At 36.4% G+C, this 22842-nt stretch overlaps 1 protein-coding gene and 1 pseudogene across 2 annotated transcripts in view; one reads left to right on the top strand and one right to left on the bottom strand.

The window, feature by feature from the left end:
• ZNF385B (zinc finger protein 385B) overlaps positions 1–22842 on the top strand; it is a 420524-nt gene that overhangs the window by 38331 nt on the left and 359351 nt on the right. The gene's annotated exons all lie outside the window — the stretch shown is intronic.
• LOC103889995 (thioredoxin-like protein 4A) lies at positions 11793–12216 on the bottom strand (annotated as a pseudogene).

Genomic DNA, 22842 nt, shown 5'->3' with positions numbered 1-22842 from the left:
GAGTATTCTAAAAGGAATGAAATCAGTCATCAAATGAGAGTTAGAATGGTGTCTTTTCAATGTTAACAAGCCAGCCTTCTACCTCTATCCCTGAAGAAAACCCATGAGTGCATCAGAGCTCTTGCATGTTTTGTTGTTGTTTTATTTGTGGCTTTATAGAGTTGTATCAAGAAACAGAGCACTATCAGTCTTTGTTAAAATACTCCTCCCCTTCCTGATACCTTTTGAAAAGTTTCTTCCTTGTCTATTTAAACATTGAATTCCATTCTTGTTTGACAATTCCAAACCCTAAACTCTGTTGTATGTGAGGGTGGTAGCTGAATTTTCGACAGCTGTTTTTCATAATTTGGTAACTTATTTACCTATTCTCTTCTAATTTTAGGTTCTCATTTGCTGGTCAGGTGGCTCACAGAGGTGATGTAAAAAGGAGGACAAAAGAAGTGTTAAAAAGGAGGATACCCAAAATTTAGTGTCAATAAAGCTGCCGAGCTGAGGGAGGGGATGGCATCAGAATACTGACAATGATTCCTAAAATCATGGGAGGACAGAGATGGGGGGGCAATCCTGAAGTGGTAAACGGGAAGAAAGCTGGGGTTCGCAGATGGTGGAAGCCATGAGTTAAGGAAGGGTGGAGTCGTTGTCATCAATGGTATTTTACTCCCTCACTTCCTTGAAAATGGCGTCCTATATCAGAGACTCACAGTGAAGCAAGAGTTGGCAACACTGTAATGAAATTGCAAGAGGCAGAAAGGTCCATTCCCAGATGGCTTGGTGAGTCATCTTGTGGGGACTTCTGCTTTAAAACATCATTACTCCTTAACTGATAAAGCCTAGGCACAGCTAACTGCTCTGAGCTTCAAGATAACCTTTCAAGTAATTTGGGAAAGAGGAAATGAGATGCTTTTAAAGCTTGCCTTTAAACTGTTAGAATAGTGGGGGGTGGTTATTTTGTTAATCTTTATTCTTTAGAAGGAGAAGAATTGTGTTTCTGTAGTAACACATTTTAGACTATCAAAAAAGAAGTGCTTTGACCACAGCTCAAAACCACCAAGTATTTATTTTTATACTAACTTTAGATTGAGTGAGTTTAAAATTAATTTCGATATCTGTCACTCGAAAATTAAAAAACAAAACAAAACAGGAAATGATGAATAGATAGCCATTGGGAACTGGACTGGCTTTGCTTTTGTAAATGGGGGATTAGGATTCATCTGTCCTATAAAGGACACACAGCATTTAGATTAGACATAATCTGATTGTATTGTAATACAAAGGCCATTCAAGTCAGTTCAGTGTTCAGGGTCTGTAAACACCATATGACCACTGATTGGTCCAGGGAAGAGTATTAACAGAAAGATAATAATGAGTTTTAATCCAAATCTCTAAAGCACAACAGCTGTGGCTTCAAATGAATTTTCTTTCGTATGTTAGAAGCAGTGCTGTGTTTCTTACAACATGATAAATTAAACTATTTCTTTGCTCACACAAAGAGTATGCCTATTTAACTTCACTTTTATTTGATTAGGTACTTCCCTTGTCTCAAATTTCTTTATGATACACATGTTGCCAAAATGTTTGTTTTGTTTTGCTTTTTTTGAATCAGACTACCCACATAAGAGCAAAGCATAAACCAGGCATCTCCTGGGCAAACTAGCTTATATGGCCACCCTGTTTAAAAGTTGTATTTTTAACTTTTAAAAAATTCTCCAATAAAAAGATGAAGTCACACTTAAGATATTAGGGAACCATATGCCCTTCCATATGTGTTCAAAATATATGGTGCTTTGGAAATGAAAAAACAAAAACAGAATTAAATAAAACAAACACAGACCTATGTTCACAATGAGTATTTAAAATGCCAAGTTTATTTAAATATTATTCATAAATTTTATTTTCTTCATCATTTTGAAATGTATTGCATTAGGAAGCATTTATTCTCTGTATTTTTATGTTTTACTAATGTCATTATTCATATTGCACCTACTGTGTAGTGAATGCTATGCTGTTCTGTGTAGGATATTATAAAACATAAAAAGTACAGAAGAGTCACAATCTGATAAATGTCAAAGATTTACTTTTGTAGTTAACATTTGTTGTCTGACTCCCAAGCACCCTTTCTCTTTCTAAAGTACAGTGCCCCAAATTTTCTGAGCAATTTGGGTAACATAGACTTCTCTTCCAGCTCCAAAAGGGCCCTCATTGGTTTGAGCATCAGTGTGCCCCATCCCTTTAGCCACAGTGATACCTTTTTAGTGATGGTCACATGGACCAGACATGCACAACTGGACTAGATACTAGCATTTTAATAGAGCTGCTGTAAAAACAGGCTCTGACTTTCCTGCTGGAAGTAGTTGAACTTGTACCCTTAGGAGGTAGGGGAGACCATCTAAAGATATTTAAAAAGCCTTAGGTGAATACAACATCTAAGATCTTCATACTAAAGTATGAAGATAGTCTTGGTGACACTGTTCAGCTGGATCAAGCCAAACCCTGTCACTGGAATTTTTCATTACACCAACTAGTAAATACCTTTAATTGCCCAAGCCTTTTAAATTTGAGTTTCAGTTACTTGCAACCAAAAAAATTCTAACTGAAACAAGACTTAAAAATAACTGCAAACCATTGTGTTTGCAAATATTTGGAAACCATCATTTTTGAGAAGAAGAATGACATGCTATTTCAATGATTGACAGAGGAAGATCTTAGAGTTGGGTGTTGGGTCATGGAGGTAGAGAAGAATGAACAGTAAAATATAAGAAAAGTTATCTAAGAATGCCTCTGTCAAAATTATTCTTGGCAGACAAATGCATTTTATAGAAAAATTCATCATCCTACGAGATTTTATTATTTAAAAATATAATTTGAAAATGAGTGAAACATTAAATTCTAGACAATTGGGAGGAAAAAAAATCCTGAAACAAAGTAATACCCATAAACAGAACTTAGGCAGATTAGTATTCTGTATTAAGAGAAAAAATGGGAACAAATAAAAATTTGTGTTAAGGAAAGTGTTACTTGATAGTGAACCAAATTTTGACAAAAGGCAAAGGAGGATTTATAAATGAGCTCAGCTTTGTGGCCTCAGATAGCCTGGAAAAGAAAAGTAGGTATAAAATTAAACTTGCTATGTTGAGACACAGCAAACATTTTCATCTTTTTATCTAGAATTAAAATTCACCTGTTTGTGAAACTTGTGCTGTAGCTTTGTAATACAGCATAGCAGTTCTATGTGGTATTTTATGGTAACTGAAGAATTTGATATGGGGGGATAAGACCCAGGCAGAAGAGTAGGTCTCACTTTTTATCACCTCAACTACTTTATCTCACTGATGGAATCGAGGTTAGTGAATTGGAATATTGTTTTGGCTAGAACTTTATGACCAGTGCAAAGTTATCTTTGATTCAGCGTGAATTTTGAGCTCTTGAACACTTACTGTTTTTCTCCCCTCCCAAAAGAAGAGAACCCATCTTTAGATGAAAACTTCCAAACAAAGCCTGAAATCTGCTTTGTATCCCTCACAACGTTCAGAGTTATATAATAACTAATAGAATTTTGACATCTTTATAGCTGTTTTTACAGAAAATTTCTACAAAAAGTCCAGGACTGGTATGCCTTTTATGTAATGGACGGCTTACTCCCATAAGCATAGAATTCCTATTATTATGTGTTTATTTTTGTGTGCAAAGAATAATTCTTTAGAATGGAAAAAGGTATTCCAATGATGTCATTTTTTAAGGCTTAATGATCTGGGCTCTTTGGCCTTTCACTTAAGGGGGAGATGTGTAGGTTTGCTACCTCTATACCCAAATGGTAAACACATGCCAGCCTCAGTTACAAATTAAAATTCAAAAGTCTAGGGAGGGTCTTTAGGTTCATGATGTGGAGATGACATTCACAGTGCAAATGTCCTCCACAGCTTAGGAGTGGCACTTTCTGTGAGTGCAGGACTCCATCAGACTCTGTTGACCACCAAGGTCTATGTTGCTGCTGTTGCTGCTGATAATTAAGAATATGTTGAATCAGATATAATATTATAATTTTCATCGTTATTACCATCATTAAATGGTACTATTTATTTTTGAATGTTAAAGTACTTTAGCAAAATAAATGTTTTACATGTTAGTATATTGCCTTTTATAACAGCTAGTTTTGGGTGAAGTGATGCATTAAGTTCTGCTAATTTAAGAAACTAAACAGTGAAATGACCTTCCACTTGGAAAATGTATGGTTAATAGGATGACAGGCAATCTTCCTCTAAGGGAAGGCTAAGAAAAAGAAGGACAAAAGCCTGTGCTCAGTGGACTCCTATTTAACTTATTGCCTTAATAAAATTTGTATTTTAGGAACCTATTGTGTAGGAAATTTTTTTCATGGAGAAACAAGAATGTTTTAAATAAGAGTTCTATTGGCTTCTTTGAAGGTGATCATTTTCTTCAAAAAGAGGAACATAATGTGTTTCTTGCTGTTACTTTTTTACAGAAAACCTTGCACTACGCAGCAGAACATAGTGAATTTTAAGCATATGCTATTGCTAATGAATTATCTCAGCTTTGTCTCTTTGGACACTATAGAAGTACTTTTTTTTCTTGCATCCTATTTTTGTCACTGCAGTCAGATTAATGAATTATGAACTGTACCATTTCATTAGGATAATCAGAATTAAGAGATGTTGTTTTCCTTGGGGACTTCTGCTTGGATATATCATTAATCATATTCTGCAATCTATAGTCAAGGCAGAACTGAGAATGCTAGTTTATCTGATATGTACTAAGGGTGGAAACAGGTGTCATTTAGTCTATCTTGGGTAAAGCATGTCTTGGTAAAATGGCTAGATAAGGAATGACATCTTAAAATTGCTTCTTATTTAGATCTCTGTCATAGGCCTGAAGAATCTCCTGGGAAATTGTGAAGTGTCCTTACCAAAAGTAAAAGTCATTACTCAAGAGTATTGTTTTTAGTTTTATTTATGGCTTTTAAACCAAGGGGTGTGGTATAAAATGTAAAAGAACGGAACTCTCATTTGGAGGCTTTATTTATTTTCTCTGCAGCTCCTACGTTGTTCTCAACCTCCTGAACTCCCCACTGCATCCTTTGTTGGAGGGAATCCAAATGTCTGAGAGGACATTTTTAATGGGTAATATGAGCATTTCTGATATTAAATGGCCTTAAAGAAATTCACTCACAAAGGTCTTTTTAACTGCCCCCAAATGACTCCATTTATGATGACTACTTAAGAAGTGGTGTAGATAGTTGGAAAGAGAGGAGGGTATGGCAACAGGAGAGAGAATTCCCTGTGCCCTGACAGTTGGAAGTTTGTGTCCACTGGTCAGCTGCAGGAAGATTTAAGGACTACGTGTAAAGATTGGCAGTTTTTCTTTAATATGTACTTTGAGTAGGAAAAAGAAAAAAGTATTCATTGAAAACTTTTGCTAAAAGTTCCATTCAAATTTTATTAGTTTTGATAGGTTGCTCTGAAGTACACAAATAGGAAATTTTACTATTATTTCTAGAATAGGAATATGAAAAATAAATGTGGCATAGTAAGTGTAGACTTTCCAATAGCTAATAATGTCATTAAGGTTTTAATGTCTTAGCTAGAACTTCCATTTACAAAACTCCTTTTTCTGACTTAGAATATTTACAAGAAAAAGCAAACATCCACCATTTATCTTCTCTTGTAAAACCCTCGAAATTCATTACTATAAGGAAATTCCTTATAGTAAGTGAGGAAATAAAAAATACAAGTATAGCCTTTTAAGAAAATAATCAAAGAAGTAAATTTCATGTCAAAATTATTCTTGGCAGACAAATGCATATTTGTAGAAAAATTCATCACCCTATGAGATTTTATTATTTAAAAATATAATTTGAAAATGAGTGAAACATTAAATTCTAGACAATTGGGAGGAAAAAAAATCCTGAAACAAAGTAATATCAATAAACAGAACTTAGGCAGATAAGAGTATGTTAAGAGTAAAGATAGAACACAGAATTTAATGTTAGAAGATGGAAAAACAATAGAACTGCCTAAGCCTTGTTTAAAATCAAACAATGATATGAACATTTGGTAAACTAAATTTTAAAAAGAGAAGGAGAAAGAGAAAATACAAATCAACAAATTTAGAAATGAGAAAAGGGCTATAGTCAGAGTCAAAGAAGATTACAAATTATGCAAATAACTTTATGCAAATATACTTAAAAATTATGTAATGAAATCTGCGTGTTATTCCACATTAACAAAACCAAAGGCACATAGTAAACTGGAAAAGAGATTTTTAAGTAGCTATTATAGAAAATTATCAAACTTTTATTTTAAAAAATTCTTACCACTTAAGAAAACGCATCAAAGAAAACAATTTGAGTATATAAATAAATATATGTATATACACACACACATATACACAAACATATTCTCATATACATGCACATACATAAACATTCTAAGGGTGTTTGAAAAGTCTGGAAACATAAGATAAACTTATTTTTGACAGTGTGCTAGTGACATTTTTTTAAAATGTGCTATGATTTCCATCTATCTCCAGACACCTTGTTAGGGGAAGTACCTGGTGCAATATGTCTAATTGTTAATATGAAAAAAGTATAATACAATCATATACTACATGTGTCCAGAAAGTCTGTAAACCAAGGCAAAAATAGTGTAATAATAGAATTTGACAACATGGCTGCTGTGGACTAAAATGTACCTTTTCCCCATCCTCCCAGAAAGGAGAGGCCAAAAGACCTTTGACCTGTCCTTGAGGTTTGGACACTATCATCTCAATAGTGACTATGACAGACTGAAAGCCATAAGCCCATCCTCAAGTTTCGGAGGGCCTGAGCACCTCACAGTGTTCTACCCACCTTTCCAAGGGGAAAAGTAAAGAGTGTCTGTATTTATCTTCTGGGAGAGCATTGAATTAGGTTGGCCAAGAAGGAATGAAGTTTCAAGGCTTAGAAGGGGTGAAAAGGTCTCACCCAGGGTTATGGATTATGAAGCACAGTGGCAGGTCCACTCTGAATCCTGTGGGGCATCCCAGGAAGTGCTAGGGTCTGTGGGTGATAGATGGATGATGTGGTAGAGGGGGAGGTGATGTCATGAGGGAGGCCACTGTGTTCTAGGCACTTAAAAATTCCAAGGTCTGCACTGGCTCGGAATTGGAGACACCCATCTGTCCTTGGGGTTTGAAAACCAGCATCTCAATGGTGACCACAACAGATTGAAAGCCATAAGTCCCTTCTCAAGTTTGTTGAGTTTCCTGGTGCTCTCACAGGGCCAGAGCAGGAAAGGGTATGGAATACCGAATAACACTGTTAGCAAATGGATACTCGGAGTCATACTTTATTTGATTTAGAAAAATAAAGCAAGGTGACATTAAGTTCTATTTTGTGGAGTAAATTTTGTGTGTGTGTGTGTGTGTATTTATAAACATGCACATAGTTATACATATATATCTATGAGGTATTGGCAAAAAAACACCAAAATAATAGCCGAATTCCAAAAAGAAAGCCTACCTTAGTTACTTTCTACCCAGTGAAGAGGCCATTGGAACTGGCACTCTGGGGAAGAGCAGCTCCCCTGGACTAGTCTGATGTTTTTCCAGGTTTATCTTGGGTTTTATAAAATCTGATGAGCATTAGGGCCAACACTGAGGATGAGAACCTTTCTGTTCTTCTTTCCATTGAGTAGACAGACGGTGAGTCACTTGTGTGATGTGTTTCCTCCTGGTCAGCTCTGGATAGTGAGGCCGAACAAACTGACCGGAAGTGTGTTGTGGGAATCAAAAATCAAGTTGTAGTCCAGCATACCGTGTCAGTGCTTCATGGTACTTAGTTTTGAAAGCTGAAACGTTTCTAGCAATGTTGTATTTTATGTTTATGTGTAATATTAACACTCTAGCAAGAGATTAATCATGATTGTTCAGAAATTATCTGTTAAACCTTAATTTAAAATAAAATGATGTTTAGTTGAGAGACATCAATTGTAATACTGATTTAAAGAGCCACTTGGTGAAGGAAAAATTAATTAATTATATCAGGTTATTTTAAACTGAAAGAAAAATAGCATTCTGCTAACTTATAAAGTGGCAATGTTTAAATTGACTGAATCCTCCATGCCCTGCTGCTAAATCATTTTAGGATATTTTCACACCTAATTTCTACTGAGGTTAATTAACATACTTGGAGGGACCTGTCATTATGTCGGAAAGGCAGATTTTAATAAAACTGCACTTGTATGATTTTTTAAGAAATCTCTCCTACCACATAGGATCCAGGGAAATAAAAAGTCTCTCTAGTTCTTCCTCCCAGATATATGCTGATATATGCACACCCACACATGCACACACTCACTGGGGCTGACACACACAACATATTACACACATACAACATACTACACACACATTCACACACACACATTCAGTCTGCCACACACAGTCTTCTCCCTTCTCCCCATACATGGTTGCTTGTTCAAGCTGACACATACATAAACACACACACTCTTGCTCAGGCTAACACACCTACACAACATAAAAGTTTGTGTAGCCAACAGTGTTCTACCCACTTTTCCAAGGGGAAAAGTGCGTATGCGCATGAACTTTCTCTTTCTCAGATTGACACACATAAACTCACACTGTCTCCTGCAGGCCAACACGCACTCACACACACAGACACACATGCACATGCTCAAGCTGACATGCACACATACCTATGCAGACACACAGCCAGTCATGTGAACATAACCACATAGACCCATTCAAATTCACACACACACACACACACACACAGAGGGTTACACACACAGACAGTGATGTCTACTCACACACAGTTAAGCTCTGGCTTTCTTTTCTTCCCCGGTGTTTTGTTGCTGACCTCTGACTTTTCTGCCTTTGATTTACATTCTCTTGATCTTTAACTTAGACGTGGGTGACTCAGACCAATTATTTCATGTGATTACATTTGGAGTGAAATTAATGGTTTTGATACTGGCTCACTTTTATTATTTGCATGTAGTTTAAGAAAACTTCATGGATTTATTCTGCTTTAATATGTGAAAGTGAAAGTTGAGAGATTATATAAGTAGATAAGAAAATTGCCTTTTAATATATACCTGTTGAGTCTACAGGGTCAAATGGGAAATTGGCAAACAATATATCATGAAATTCAAGAGAAAATTCTCTATTTTGCCAAATTGTAGATCAATGTTCTTATGTCACTTTGTGCTACTTTCTGTTACTTGCTTTCATTGATTATGATAATAAACACTATGCACAATAACAGTGATACAATTTAGTATTTCAATAGGAGACAATGAAAAGGTGGGCAGTTGGGTTGCCTTTCTGAAATCGAGAGCTTTCTGTTTGTGAATATATAAGGACAGATATTTGTCCTTCTTCTATTTTCAACAGAACATTGAAAATGCCTAGTGTTATTCACAATGAAGCTTTTACACAATGTGTAAAAGATTGGAAAGCAACATTTGGGACACATCAGATGTTTGTTTCTTGAAGAGAATCTGGAAATCATACTTCTGGGATTTTGTTACTAATGAAGAAAAAGGGAAAAAAAATCTTCCATAAACCACACTGGTCCATTGGTGCATATCTTTTGAAAAGTAAAATGAGATGAGAGAATGACAATTAGAGTATAATATATTATATTCTGAAAGGAACAACTAATATTTCTGAAATTTCATGTTTAAAAATGTGAGCTTTTATTTAGATATTTATTTTATTCAGTCACTTTCTTAGTCTTACTAGTTAGATAAGAGAACTTTAGGAAACCATACCTAGGACAAACATTGAACTTCTATTTGAGGAAGCCCCCACTAGGTATAGTGTTTAGAGAAATTGTCTCCCATGTGGAAACGTAGGCAGAAGATCCTTCTGCTCTCTTCCCTCCTCCCAGGAATCCTGATCAGGTAGGGCCTTAAGGTCTTCATAAAGACTTTGATTTTTACTGTAGGTGAAATACAAAGTCATTAGAGACTTGTGAGCAGAAGAGTGACATGATCTAACTTACGTTTGTTTTTAAGGAATCACTCCCATTACAATGGGGAGAACAGATTGCGGGGGCATAACAGATGAGGGAGAAGGTCCCTTCGGCGGGGACCAAGGCATTCCAGAGAAGAAATGACTGTGGCTTAAACTAGAATGAAAGTGGAGAGAAGTGATTAGATCCTGGTATATTTTGAAAACAGGGTAAATAGAATTTGCAGCTCTATTTGAAGTGGGCAAAAAGAAATGGAGACCCGTTGATGATTCCAAGGTTTTTAGCCTAACAGCTTGATGAATGAAATTTCCATTTAGTTAAATGGGTAATTTGGGGATGAGGAGTACTTGGGGTGGGGGTTGCTTCTTGGCAGTTTGATAGACATTCAGGTAGAGTAGGCAGTTCTGACTGATTCTGAAGTTTAGGTGAGAGATTGAATCTGCAGGTGTATGTGTGTGTGAGTGTGTGTGTGTGTTATATGTAAGTTGTCAGTGTACAAACATATTTAAAGATAAGAGCCTGAATGAGATCACCTTGTGAATAAATGGATGTAAGAGGCACAAAGACTAACCCCTGGAGCATTTTAACATTTATAATCAGATAGATGAAAAGGTACCAGCAAAGGCATCTAAGAAGGGTTAATAGTACAGTGGAGTGGTGTCCTGGAAACAAATGCATTATAATTTTCAAGAATGAAGGATTCCTAAATGTGTACTATAACACATAACAAATGTCAAATAACATGAGGACTGTGAATTGACCACTGAATTTGCAAATGTGGAGGGCATTAGTGACCTGGTTACGCGCTAGAGTAGTGTTGAATGAATCAAATAATCTAAATCAATGAATCAAGCAATCAATCAAGATATGGCATAGACATGTTAAAAGAATTGTTCTCTGGTAAAGAAGATAGTAACTGTATTTGGTTCCTGAAACAAAATGATTTCATGATCTTGACATGTGTTTAGGTAAACAGAAATACCAGTATAGTTCTTTTCCCTATTTTTAATTAGCTCCTGCTCTCATTCAGTTTCCATAATCTTTATAATTCTTCTCAAGTTCTATTTCAGTCTCAGCTGATGAGCTTCCCTCATGCTTGACTTAGGTAATAAAAGTGAACATCTCTGAGTTCAGTGAATGTTCTGCTCCCATTACCTGCATATAAATCTATCTGTATTTGCACCTCTCCAGTACTTCCTCCTCACAGGTATCAAAGGAAAGATGTCCCTCCTAGACAAGTCTCTCTACCTATTCTCTTGATGTGTCTTTTCTGCAGGATCCTGGTGACATTCATTGTTCCTTTCTTTTAAGCCTTTGTCCTCTCCCTCTCTCTATTGCTTCTCCCAGCTCATAGATTTGTTTGCTCATAGCTTTTCCCGTTTTGAAAGCACAGGCCTTTCCCCAATTTGTATTTCCGTCTAACTAGACAAAAACGATAGAGACATATTGTGAAGTATTTTAGAAATAAGGAAATGAAGAATGAAGAAAATCATAATCACCCATAATCCTATTCTCAGAGATGATCATTATGTGTTTACTTAAGTTTTTTTATATGCAATTTTACCAACTGTGATGCAACTATATATACACTTTTAAAATCTTCCTTTCATTCAGTTAACATCAGTGTTATTATTTTTCTTCATGTGTTTGTTTATTTCAGCTAGTTAAGGCCATGTAGTAAATTGTATCTCAGAAGTCCTCCAGCCCTGGAGCTTCATGTACTTTTCCAAAGGCTTGAAATAGTTTAAACGGTTTCTTCATGAAAAGGCCTCTGCAACATTTATCCACACAGCCTGAGGGCGCTTCAGTATCTGGACTTGGCGGAGTAGTTCTTGGGGACAAGACCAGGTCGCCGCCATTGAGGGCCCTACAGTCCACGGTCTCTATGATGTCGACCATCTCCTGCTTGTCCTCCATGGCCCAGTTAATCTTGTTGTTGCCAGTCCCCAAGACAACCATGATGTGCTTGTTCCTGAAGAAAAACATGATAGTGCATGGATCATATAACTCATACATTTTGTTGAAGTCAGGTACTTTGGTAGTATCCACGAGAAAAATAACTGCAAAATCTTTAACCTTCTCAATGATGCTGTACAAGACCTTGTCCATTTTCATGCATGTGGGGTCCCAGTCGTGGCCGAAGCGAATGACAACCATGCAGTCCTCTCCTGGAGGATGGCCTGGTCTACCTGCCAGCTGCTGTGGAGGTGCAGGAGCATGTGTGACATGGTGGCCCACACACTTGCCACTGCCCAAGGCCAGGTGCCAATGAGGGCCCTGCGTGGTGAGCACAGCTGGCCCCTCACTCCCCAGCCCCTTCTGCCCCCGAGGTCCCTGAAGACCCCCAGGGCCTGCCCATAACCCCCCAGCAACACTGGGCCTGCCTCATTCACATAACTTTGTAACACTCTCCACATGTTGTTAAACAGGTTTGTAAATAACTATTTTAAATAGCTAGAGTATTTGATACTGTGGTTATGCTATGATTTATATATTCATTATTTTACTGGATTTTTTTAAACCTACTTTCTATTTTTGATTTAAATAAAACTAAGGTGAATGTCTTTGTGTATAAATCTTTTACTACATTCCACATTATTTTCTAGGCTAGAGTCTGAAGGAAATTGCTGAGTCAAAGGATGTATACTGTTTTATGACGCTTGTTTGCTATTGCCAGATTGTTTTTAAAAATCATTCTGCCAATTTATATGCCTGCTGGGAAGTGTAAGAATGCCTTTCTCCTGAGATTCTTAACTTTGAAGAGATTTTAAAAGTTGCTTTATGAGACAGTCCTTGCTAATTGGACAATTTAATAAGTGTTATCTAATTTTTTAAACATATTTATTTGACTACTGTAGGGTGAATGTCACTTTACCATGTTTACAGTAGTCATTTATTTTTCTATTATGAATTTTCTCTGCTTATCCTTTACCCATCTTCCACATTCCCCAAAGACGTTTTGGTAGTTTTTTGTTGACTTGTATGATTTATCATATTAATGTTGTCAACCATTTGTCTGTCATAGTGGCTGTAATAATTTTTTCCAGTTTTCTGCCTTTTACTTTCATGCATTTATTAATTAAAAGTTTTAGGAGTCAAATGACCAATTTAAAATTAAATTGACCACAAAATTGGAAGCCCCAAAATAGACCCAAGTAAATATGATAAACTGGCATATGTTTAAGATATTTAATACATTGGGGACAGATGTCCAAATCTGGGGGCAAACACTGTTAGAATTCTTTCTCATATGTCATACCAAAATAAATTTCAGGTAGACTAAGATTCAAATGTTAAAAAACCCAAAAGGCATAAGAGCATGTGAAAGAATGTAAGTAGATATTTATATAATCATGAGATCGTGATGATCTTTATCAGTACGTCAATAAAGGTAGAAACCATTAAAGTAAATATTTTTAAATGTGACTAATTTGAAACCTTCCACACAATAAAAACTAACAAAGATAAAATACAAATGACAAGCAAGAAAAAAGAGTTATAAAAATATGGAAACTATTAATTTTGTAACTATTATAGGAGAGCTCTCTTGCAAATCAATTTTTAAAATTCCAAATAGAACATTGATCAAAGAACATGAAGGAATAACTTAGAAAAGAAGAAATATTAATGACTGAGAAATATTTAAAAAATCAAACTTTGCTAGCTTTCAAAGCAAGTAAAATAAATACATAATCTTTGGAAATATATAAATGTGCTTTGTTTTTGATACTTTCTAGTACGTGAATGACTCACATACTGAGTCATTCAGTAAGGTCATTAGGTATTGAGCATAGTACTCAATAGTTTGTCAGCCCTTTCCCCCTTGTCTCCCTCTGTGCTCTAGTGGTTGCCAGTTTTTATTGTTGCCATCTTTATTTCCATGAGTACCTAATGTTTAGCTCTCACTTATAAGTGAGAACATGGAATGTTTGGTTTTCAGTTGGTGTGTTACTTCACTTAGATTAATGGCCTCCAGCTGCATCCATATTGTGGCAAAACACATGATTTCATTCCTTTTTTTATGGCCACATAGTATTCCATGATGTATGTGTACCACGTTTCTTTATCCAATCCACCATTGATGGGCACCTAGTTTGAATTCCATGTCTTTGCTGTCGTGAATAGTGCTGCAATGAACATGTGAGTACATCAGTGTTTTTGGTAGAAGAATTTATTTTCTTTTGGCTAGATACCCAGTAATGGGATTGCTGGGTTAAATGGTAGTTCTGTTTTAGGTTCTTTGAGAAACCTCCAAACTGCTTTCCCCAATTGCTGAACGAATTTACATTCCCTCCAACAGTGTATAAGCATTCCCCTTTCTCTGCAACCCTGCCTGCACCTGTTGGTTTTTGACTTTTTAATAATAGCCGTTCTGATTGGTGTAACATAGTGTTGTCATTGTGGTTTTAATTTGCATTTCTCTGATGATTAGTGATATTGAGCATTTTTCATAGTTTATTGGCCACTTGTATGTCTTCTTTTGAGAAATGTCTGTTCATATCTTTTGCCCATTTTTAAATGGGTTATTTGTTTTTTGCTTGTTCAATTAAGTTCCCTATAGACTGGATATTAGACATTTGTCAGACGCATAGTTTATAAATAAGTTCTTCCCTTTTGTAGGTTGTCTGTTTATTCTGTTGATAGTTTCTTTTGCTGTGCGGAAGGTCTTTATTTTAATTAGGTCCCACTCGTCAATTTTTTTTTTTTTTTGTGGCAGTTGCTTTTGAGGATTTAGTCATAAATTTTTTCCCAAGGCCAATGTCCAGAATGGTGTTTCCTAGGTTTTTTTCTAGGATTCTTAACGTTTGAGGTCTTACATTTAAATAATCCATGTTGTGTTAATTTTTGTACATGTTAAAATGTAGGGGTCTAGTTTTATTCTTCTTCATATGGCTAGCCAGCTATCCCAGCACCATTTACTGAATAGGGAGTCCTTTTCCCATTGCTTATTTTTGTCAACTTTGTCAAAGATCAAAAGGCTGTAGGTGTGCAGCTTTATTTCTGGGTTCTCTATTCAGTTACATTGATCTGTGTATCTGTTTTTGTACCATACTGTTTTGGTTATTACAGCCATATAGTATAGTTTGAAGTCAGGTAATGCAATATCTATGACTTTGTTCTTTTTGCTTAGGATTGCTTTCAATATTTGAGCTCTTTTTTGTTCTATATGAATTTAATAATAGTTCTTTTTAGTTCTGTGAAAAATGATGCTGGTAGTGGGATAGAATTAATGTTGAATCTGTAGATTGTTTTGGGTGGTATGGTTATTTTAACAATATTCTTCTAGCCCATGATCATGGAATATTTTTCCGTTTGTACCATCTCTGATTTCTTTCAGCAGTGTTTTGAAGTTATCGCTATGAAAATCTTTCACATCCTTGGTTAGATGTATTCCTAGGTATTTTATTTTTGTGTTTGTGGCTATTGTAAATGAGATTGCATTCTTGATTTGGCTCCCAGCTTGAACATTATGGATGTATAGAAATACTACTGATTTTTGTACATTGATTTTGTGTCTGAAACTTTACTGAAGTCATCTATCAGTTATGGGAACCTTTTGATGGAGTCTGTAGGGTTTTCTAGGTATAAAATCATATCTTCAGTGAGGAGAGACAGTTTGACTTCTTATATTCCCATTTTCCTTCTTGAATGAAAGCTCACAGTTAATCTTTATGCACTATCTTGCTATTTCCAAAAGGCCGAGTCATGTTAAAAGCCTCTATTCCACCATCTTGGAAGAGAAAACAACCAAAATTGACTTGTAAACCAGTAGTTGAAAGAGAAAATTGGTTTTATTTGTGTTTGCTTCCAAGTTTTATTTTAATAGAATAAGATATTTTATAGTGATTGGAAATGATGATGATGATGATGACAATGTATATCCATATTTATTTACATGGAACGTGCTCCTTAATGTAGAAATTAAAAACTTTAAATTACAAGGCAACTACAATCCCATTCACGAAATAATTTTTGTGATTTTTTTGTATATATGTTTGTGTCAATGTATATAAACACTAAAAAAAAGAATATATTCTGAAATGTAACAATATTTTCTCTTGATAGGAAAATCAACAAACTTTCTTGTTTATTTTTATATGCATTTTAAGATTTCAGAATTTCTCACAAATTACTTTTACAATTATAAAAATGTATTTGCATTTTGAAATTGTCTGTTTTTCTTTTCTTCTTTTTAAAGTCATTTTTCTCTATGCTTAACGTCCTTCCTTTATAAAACAGTCACTTAAAAAAATTTTTTTTAAAGCTCTTCCTATCTGGAATTTATTTGATATATAGTTTCAGATGAGATTATAAATCCCCCTAAGAAGACAATATTCAAAATAGTTGACCAAGTATTTCAGTAACATTTATTAGATAATTACATATTGACTCCTGATGTTCCCTTTTCAAAGATTACTGACATATATCAATCTTTCTGTTTGAAGATAATTCTGTTCCATTGGTCTACTTGTTTTTGTGGTATTACCTCACTGTTTTCATTATTATCTCATTACATTGTATCTTAAAACTGATAAGACAAATGTTATTTTTTTCAGAACATGCTTACATATTTGTTTTTCTGGATGAATGTTAGAATCAGTAGCTTAAAGTCATTTTCCCACAGTTCTTAAGGTATACTGAATAAATATAATTTTTTTTCTCGATAATTCAGGGTCATGATTCATTGTGAATCATCATAAGTACTATAGCATTTTTGTGAGTTATTTAGATACAATGGATTTTTTGGTCATGTCCCACGTGACTCATTAGGTTTTTCAAAATTTCTGTAATAAATTTATATTTTTCCCATGTTTCTTTAATGATACTTCCAGATGTCATACTTACGTCTTTTTAAACAGCTTTTATCTGTAGTTGAATCCATGATTAAATTTTTTAGCATTGTATGTAGCATAAGACTCAACGATAGAACTCTGTGCCTTGTATTTTGATTGTTCTTGGGTCTTATGTGTATTTTCTTTGGCCATGTTTCGTGTAATTTAGATTGCCATTTTAATGACTAGTTAAGTGTGACATTACTATATTTGCATGTGAATATGAAGATATACAAGATAGAATAAGCTATAAAGGTAACAGAGCATAATTCAATGGCAAGAAACGCAAAGATAGAAGAGAGAGAGTTTTACTGAAACTCTTTATGAGTTCTCTTCATGAGACAAAGTTCTTTACATGCCATACTTCTTGATCCATCCTTCCATGTAACTGAATCTCAGATTAGATTACTTTTTCCTGAAACTTAGATGGTGTAATATAAATGAACAGAGCAAGGGGCCAGTAAACTAATACATGGATACTGAGTGATTTTTTTTCTTTGCCCTTGAGCTTTTATGTTTTCATATTCTAGAGGCAGTAATCATAGCTTGACAGCTATCAACCTGATTCAAAATTATTAATCCTTAATATTTTATCTTCTACATGGAGGAGAAACTACCAATTCTCTATTAAATGGTAGTTAAAGAATATTTCATTTGTCTATTTCACCTATTGTTATCTGTCTGTCCTATGGCATATTTTTCCAGGTTAGGAGGAACACATTGCTGATATTTTCATAAACATGTTGCCACTGACTATTTTCCTGTTAATCATGTGTTTTATTGTTTTTTGCAAAGCTGTAATGTTATTGCTGTAGTAGAAACAATTTCTTTTGTTAAAGCTCTGAAGGGAGGTAGGACCCATCAAAGTTAAGGGCCTAGACACAGTAACAGATGCTCCTGTAAAGCAATGTTTCTTAAAAAAGGTCTTCGATGAAATATATGTAAATCTCCTCTTTGTCATTTATTTTTGGAATGTTCTCTGTTTTACCACACTTCATTTGTTTTTATATTTTTATTATGAAATACTTTAGATATAGAGACAAGTATACAAACTAGCTTACCACCATGCACCTGCCACCCAATTTTATTAAACCTCAACATATTTGCCTTAGTTATTTTTTTTAGGCCAGCACTACATTACAGCTACAGCTGAAGTTTCTGTGTGCCTTTGCTTTATCCGTTTCTCTCCACAGGTAACCATAGCTTTGAATTTAGTGTGTACCATCTCCATTCTTGAGTGTGCACTTTACTTTGCATGCATGTATCATTTAAGAATTATAGGCTGGGTGCGGTGGCTCACGCCTGTAATCCCAGCACTTTGGGAGGCCAAGGCAGGCGGATCACGAGGTCAGGAGCTCGAGACCATCCTGGCTAACACGGTGAAACCCCGTCTCTACTAATAATACAAAAAATTAGCCAGGCGTGGTGGCGTGCGCCTGTAGTCCCAGCTGCTGGGAGGCTAAGGCAGGAGAATGGCGTGAACCTGGGAGGCGGAGCTTACAGTGAGCTGAGATCGCGCCACTGCACTCCAGCCTGGGCGACAGAGCGAGACTCCGTCTCAAAAAACAAACAAACAAAAAGAATTATATACGATATTATAAATGATATTTGTATGTTGTTTAACTTTATATAAACGGTAGCCTGCTGTATTCTTTTTCTTTCTTTCTTGATTGCTTGCTTTCTTTCCCTTCCTTCCTTCTTCCCTCCCTCCCTCCCTCCCTCCCTCCCTCCCTCCCTCCTTCCTTCCTTCCTTCCTTCCTTCCTTCCTTCCTTCCTTCCTTCCTTCCTTCCTTCCTTCCTTCCTTCCGTCCTTCCGTCCTTCCGTCCTTCCGTCCTTCCGTCCTTCCGTCCTTCCTTCGTCTCGCTCTGTCGCCCAGGCTGGAGTGCAGTGGTGCGATCTCAGCTCACTGCGAGCTCCACCTCCCGGGTTCAGGCCATTCTCCTGCCTCAACCTCCCGAGTAGCTGGGACTACAGGCGCCTGCCACCACGCCCAGCTAATTTTTTGTATTTTTAGTAGAGACGGGGTTTCACCGTGTTAGCCAGGATGGTCTCGATCTCCTGACCTCATGATCCGCCCACCTCGGCCTCCCAAAGTGCTGGGATTACAGGCGTGAGCCACCGCACCTGGCCTTTTTTTACTCTTTTTTGAGGGGGGTGGGGGGAGGGGATGGAGTCTCCCTCTGTCACCCAGGCTGGAATGTAGTGGTAAGATCTTGGCTCACTGCAACCTCTGCCTCCTGGGTTCAAGTGATTCTCTGGCCTCAGCCTCCCAAGGCACACGCCACGATGCCTAGCTAATTTTTGTATTTTTAGTAGAGACGATGTTTCACTATGTTGGCCAGGCTGGTCTCGAACTCTTGACCTCAGGTGATCTGCCCACCTCGGCCTCCCAAAGTGCTGGGATTATAGATGTGAGTCACCATGCCCAGCCTTATTCTTTAATTTACTTTTTAATTTGACATTATAATTTTAGGATTTATCTATGGTAAAGCTAGTAGTTTCAACTTATTCATTTCAGCTGTTGAATAGCATTCCATTGTGTAAGTATACCAAATTTATCTAGTCATTCACTTATAGACATTTATATAAATGTAAATAATATTTCATATCTATTTACCAATACAAACATGGTAGAAATGGACATTTCTCTCCTTATTTCCTTGGCAAGTATTTTCTCAACCGTATACCTAGAAGTGAAACTGCTCTGTCATTAAGAATACATATCTTCCAAATGCCTCCTGATAGTGTTTGTACCAATTTATAAGCCCTCTAGAAGCGTATGGATCGCCATTGCTCTACATCCTCATAGTACTCATTGTTAGACTTTTAAATGTTCTGCCATTCTGTATATGGTGTGAAATTGAATTTTGCAATTTTGCATTTCCCTGATTACTAGTCAGATTGAGCCTCTTTTCATGTATCATATGTTTGGAGGCAATAATAGTATTGGGTTAAGAGCTGGATGTAAAAGCCAGATAACTTGGTTTTAAATCCTGACTCTTCTGGGTGACTTCGGGCTTGCCACCATTTTGTGGCTCATTGGCAAATTAGGAATAATAATCATACCAACATGGTGGGGTTTTTCTGAGTTGACATGTGAGAATGTCTTACAAGTGTGTTGAGCCTTAAGTAAGATGTCATTGTTACAAAACATTACCAAGATGTGATAAGTGGGGTATAAAAATTTAGTGATGTAAAATATCAGGTTACATTATTGAAAGGTTAACGACTCTAATCAGCCTTATCTGCAAAGACCGGGATGGAAAAATTCTGGGGATTGGGGGAGCCTAGGCTTCCCTTCATGACCTCCCTGCCTCACCAACCTCTCCCTCTTCTTATTCAAAAGATAACTTTAGCTGAAGACCCAGGCAGAAGACAAGGAGCCAATTACAAAGCATGAAATATCCTATTATTTAAAATTGAGGGGCATGTTGTCTTAGAATTTTATTATATTATTAAATGTTTGGTCTTTCCTTATGCAAATAGCTTGTTTATCATCTTGTACATTTTGTATTGGGTTATTTGCTTTTTATTATTAATTAGAATGAGTTCTTTACATATTTTGGACATTAATCTGGATAAATTTATTTTCCCAGTTTCTGGCTTGTCTTTTAAAATTGTTTATGGCATTTTTTTGTCTGTTTGTTGGTACAAAATTTAAAATTTTTAGTATGGTTAAATTTAACAAACTTCCTTAATGATTTCTGCTTTTACATCAGGTTTAAGATATTTTTCCCTGTAAGCCAAGCTGTTAAAGATACTCTCCCATATTTTCCTCTAAATGTTATGAAGTTTTTGTGTTTTAAAAGCAAAATTCTCTCTGGAATTTATTTTTATGTCTAGCATAGTAAGTTAGAGAGCTAATTGTCCAAGCACTATTTATTATAGGACTCCAGTGTCCTCTTTGTCTATCCATTATGTTCAATGACACTGCCTTTGTTACTGTGTCTTTACAATAGCAGAAGGAGGAGGAACAGCAGCAGTAGCAGCTAACCCTTCTATAGGTCTTACTGAATGCCAGGCACCATTCTATGTTTTTTACATACTCATTTAATCCTTAACTGGATCCTATGAAGTAGGAACTCTCTTTATTTCCATTTTATAATTAAGGAAACTAAGAGGCAAAGACAGGTTAGGTAATTTGCCACATAAACCTATAGCTGGAATTCAAACCCACGCCTTGAAACCAAGAGAAGACACAGACATAAAAAGAAATAATTATAATAATATAATTTGTTAAGTTACAGATTAGAATTATGAGAGCTTAATCTAAGAAATACCTACCCTGTCCAGGAGTTTCATGAATGGTGTTTTGGTTTCATGTTGCTATAACAACCCAAAACTTAGTGGCTTGAAACCACAATCATTTTATTGTGCCTTACGTGTCTATGGGCTAAAATCTACTGAGTATGTGATGATGTCTAGAGTTGCATTCATTTGGGACTTGGTTGGGCCAGACCATCCAAGATGTTTCATTCACATGGCTGAGGGTTGGTCCTGGCATAGGCTGGGAGCTAATCTGGGGTGTTTAACCAGTACGCCTTGGTTCCCCCCATATAACATATGGCATGTTTTTTTCCTAGTACAGTGGCCGGGTTCCAAGAACAGAAAGTGAAGACTGAGAATTCTCTTATGGCCTAGGCTTGAGAGTTCCAGAATGTCACTTTCACCTCATTCTGTAGTCCAAGCCAGTCCCAAGGCCAGATTCAACATGAGAGAATTGAATTGCCCACCTCTTGATGAGAAGAGTGTCATGAGTATATTGAACTGGAGGAATTGTTGGAAGCCCCTCTGGAGATTATCAATCACAGAGGGCATTGCTCCAAAAGGAAGTTTGTTCTGAACTTTGAGGAATGAGAAGGGCTTCACTAGAAAGTATTAGGGGAAGAAGATCCAGGCAGTGGGTAAGAACAGAGGCACAAAGGAGCATAATATGTTTGGATAGGAGTTTTGTGCTGTGGAGTCACAAGGGATATAGTTGATAAGATGTATTCGAAGTAGTAAGAAAATAATAGCTAAAATTCATCAAGTGCTCACTGTGTGCCCAGCACATCCTGCTCTTTGAATGATTTATTTCTTTTATCCTCATAACAATCCTGTGAAGGAGTGACTACTATTATCTCAATTTTCTTGACAAGGAAACTGAGGTACAGATAGGTTAAATAACTTGCACATGGTCACATACCTTGTAAGCATCAGAGTTAAATTCGAACGCAGGTAACATGCCTTTAGAGTACCTTCTCCCCCCACTGCTTCATTCAGGCTCCTGTAGATCATGAAAACGTTTATGCCATATTATATCTTGCCTCCCACAGACTGTGTATGTCATGTTATGGAAATCGGGCTCTGAGTAAGAAACTGAAGCAATCCCACTGGCATTCTAATTGCTGTATTCTTAACACTGGTCCAGAAGTCTTAGGAGCACTTGAGTCTTTGAGTCCCTCAGATGTTGATGGTGGCTCCATGGTTTCAGGAGGTGTAGGTCAAGTGACGAGGTCTTCCCTCTATGTGAGTACATCTTCTGGTAATGCTGAAGGTGGTATTTGTGAGAACGCTCAGCCCAGCAATAATGGTAGTAGCAAAACTGGCAATAAGATTCCCTTTGGATACACACAGAGAGAGAAGCAGTTGAAAACAAAAACCAGTGTTGGGGAGAAGCAAAGATGATGACAAGCAGAACAGGGATAAACAGACTTGTGTTGGTAACACAGTTGCCAGAGCTGCTTTGGATTTCAAATGACCTTCCAATCTTGAACCCCTTTCTGTCTCTCCAAGCCTGAGTTGAGTTCTTGGGTGCTCTAGTTATGTGGTGGAAACTCCTATCTTTCTTATTTCCAGATACAGGATTATAATCAATCTCCATTATGTAGCATAACCTGAGTGAATTTTTGCTCTTATAATCGAAAGATCCCAACTAAGTTGGATATTTGGTTCTTAGCAGATGCTCTGTTACTGGCTGTATTTTTTTTTTAAGAAAGGGGCTGAGCCTCTTTACATCAGAATTATCTTTCTTTGATGCT

The sequence above is a fragment of the Pongo abelii genome, chromosome 11 (genome assembly GCF_028885655.2).
Source record: "Pongo abelii isolate AG06213 chromosome 11, NHGRI_mPonAbe1-v2.0_pri, whole genome shotgun sequence".
Classification (NCBI taxonomy): domain Eukaryota; kingdom Metazoa; phylum Chordata; class Mammalia; order Primates; family Hominidae; genus Pongo; species Pongo abelii.
This window is presented reverse-complemented; position numbering and strand designations above follow the sequence as displayed.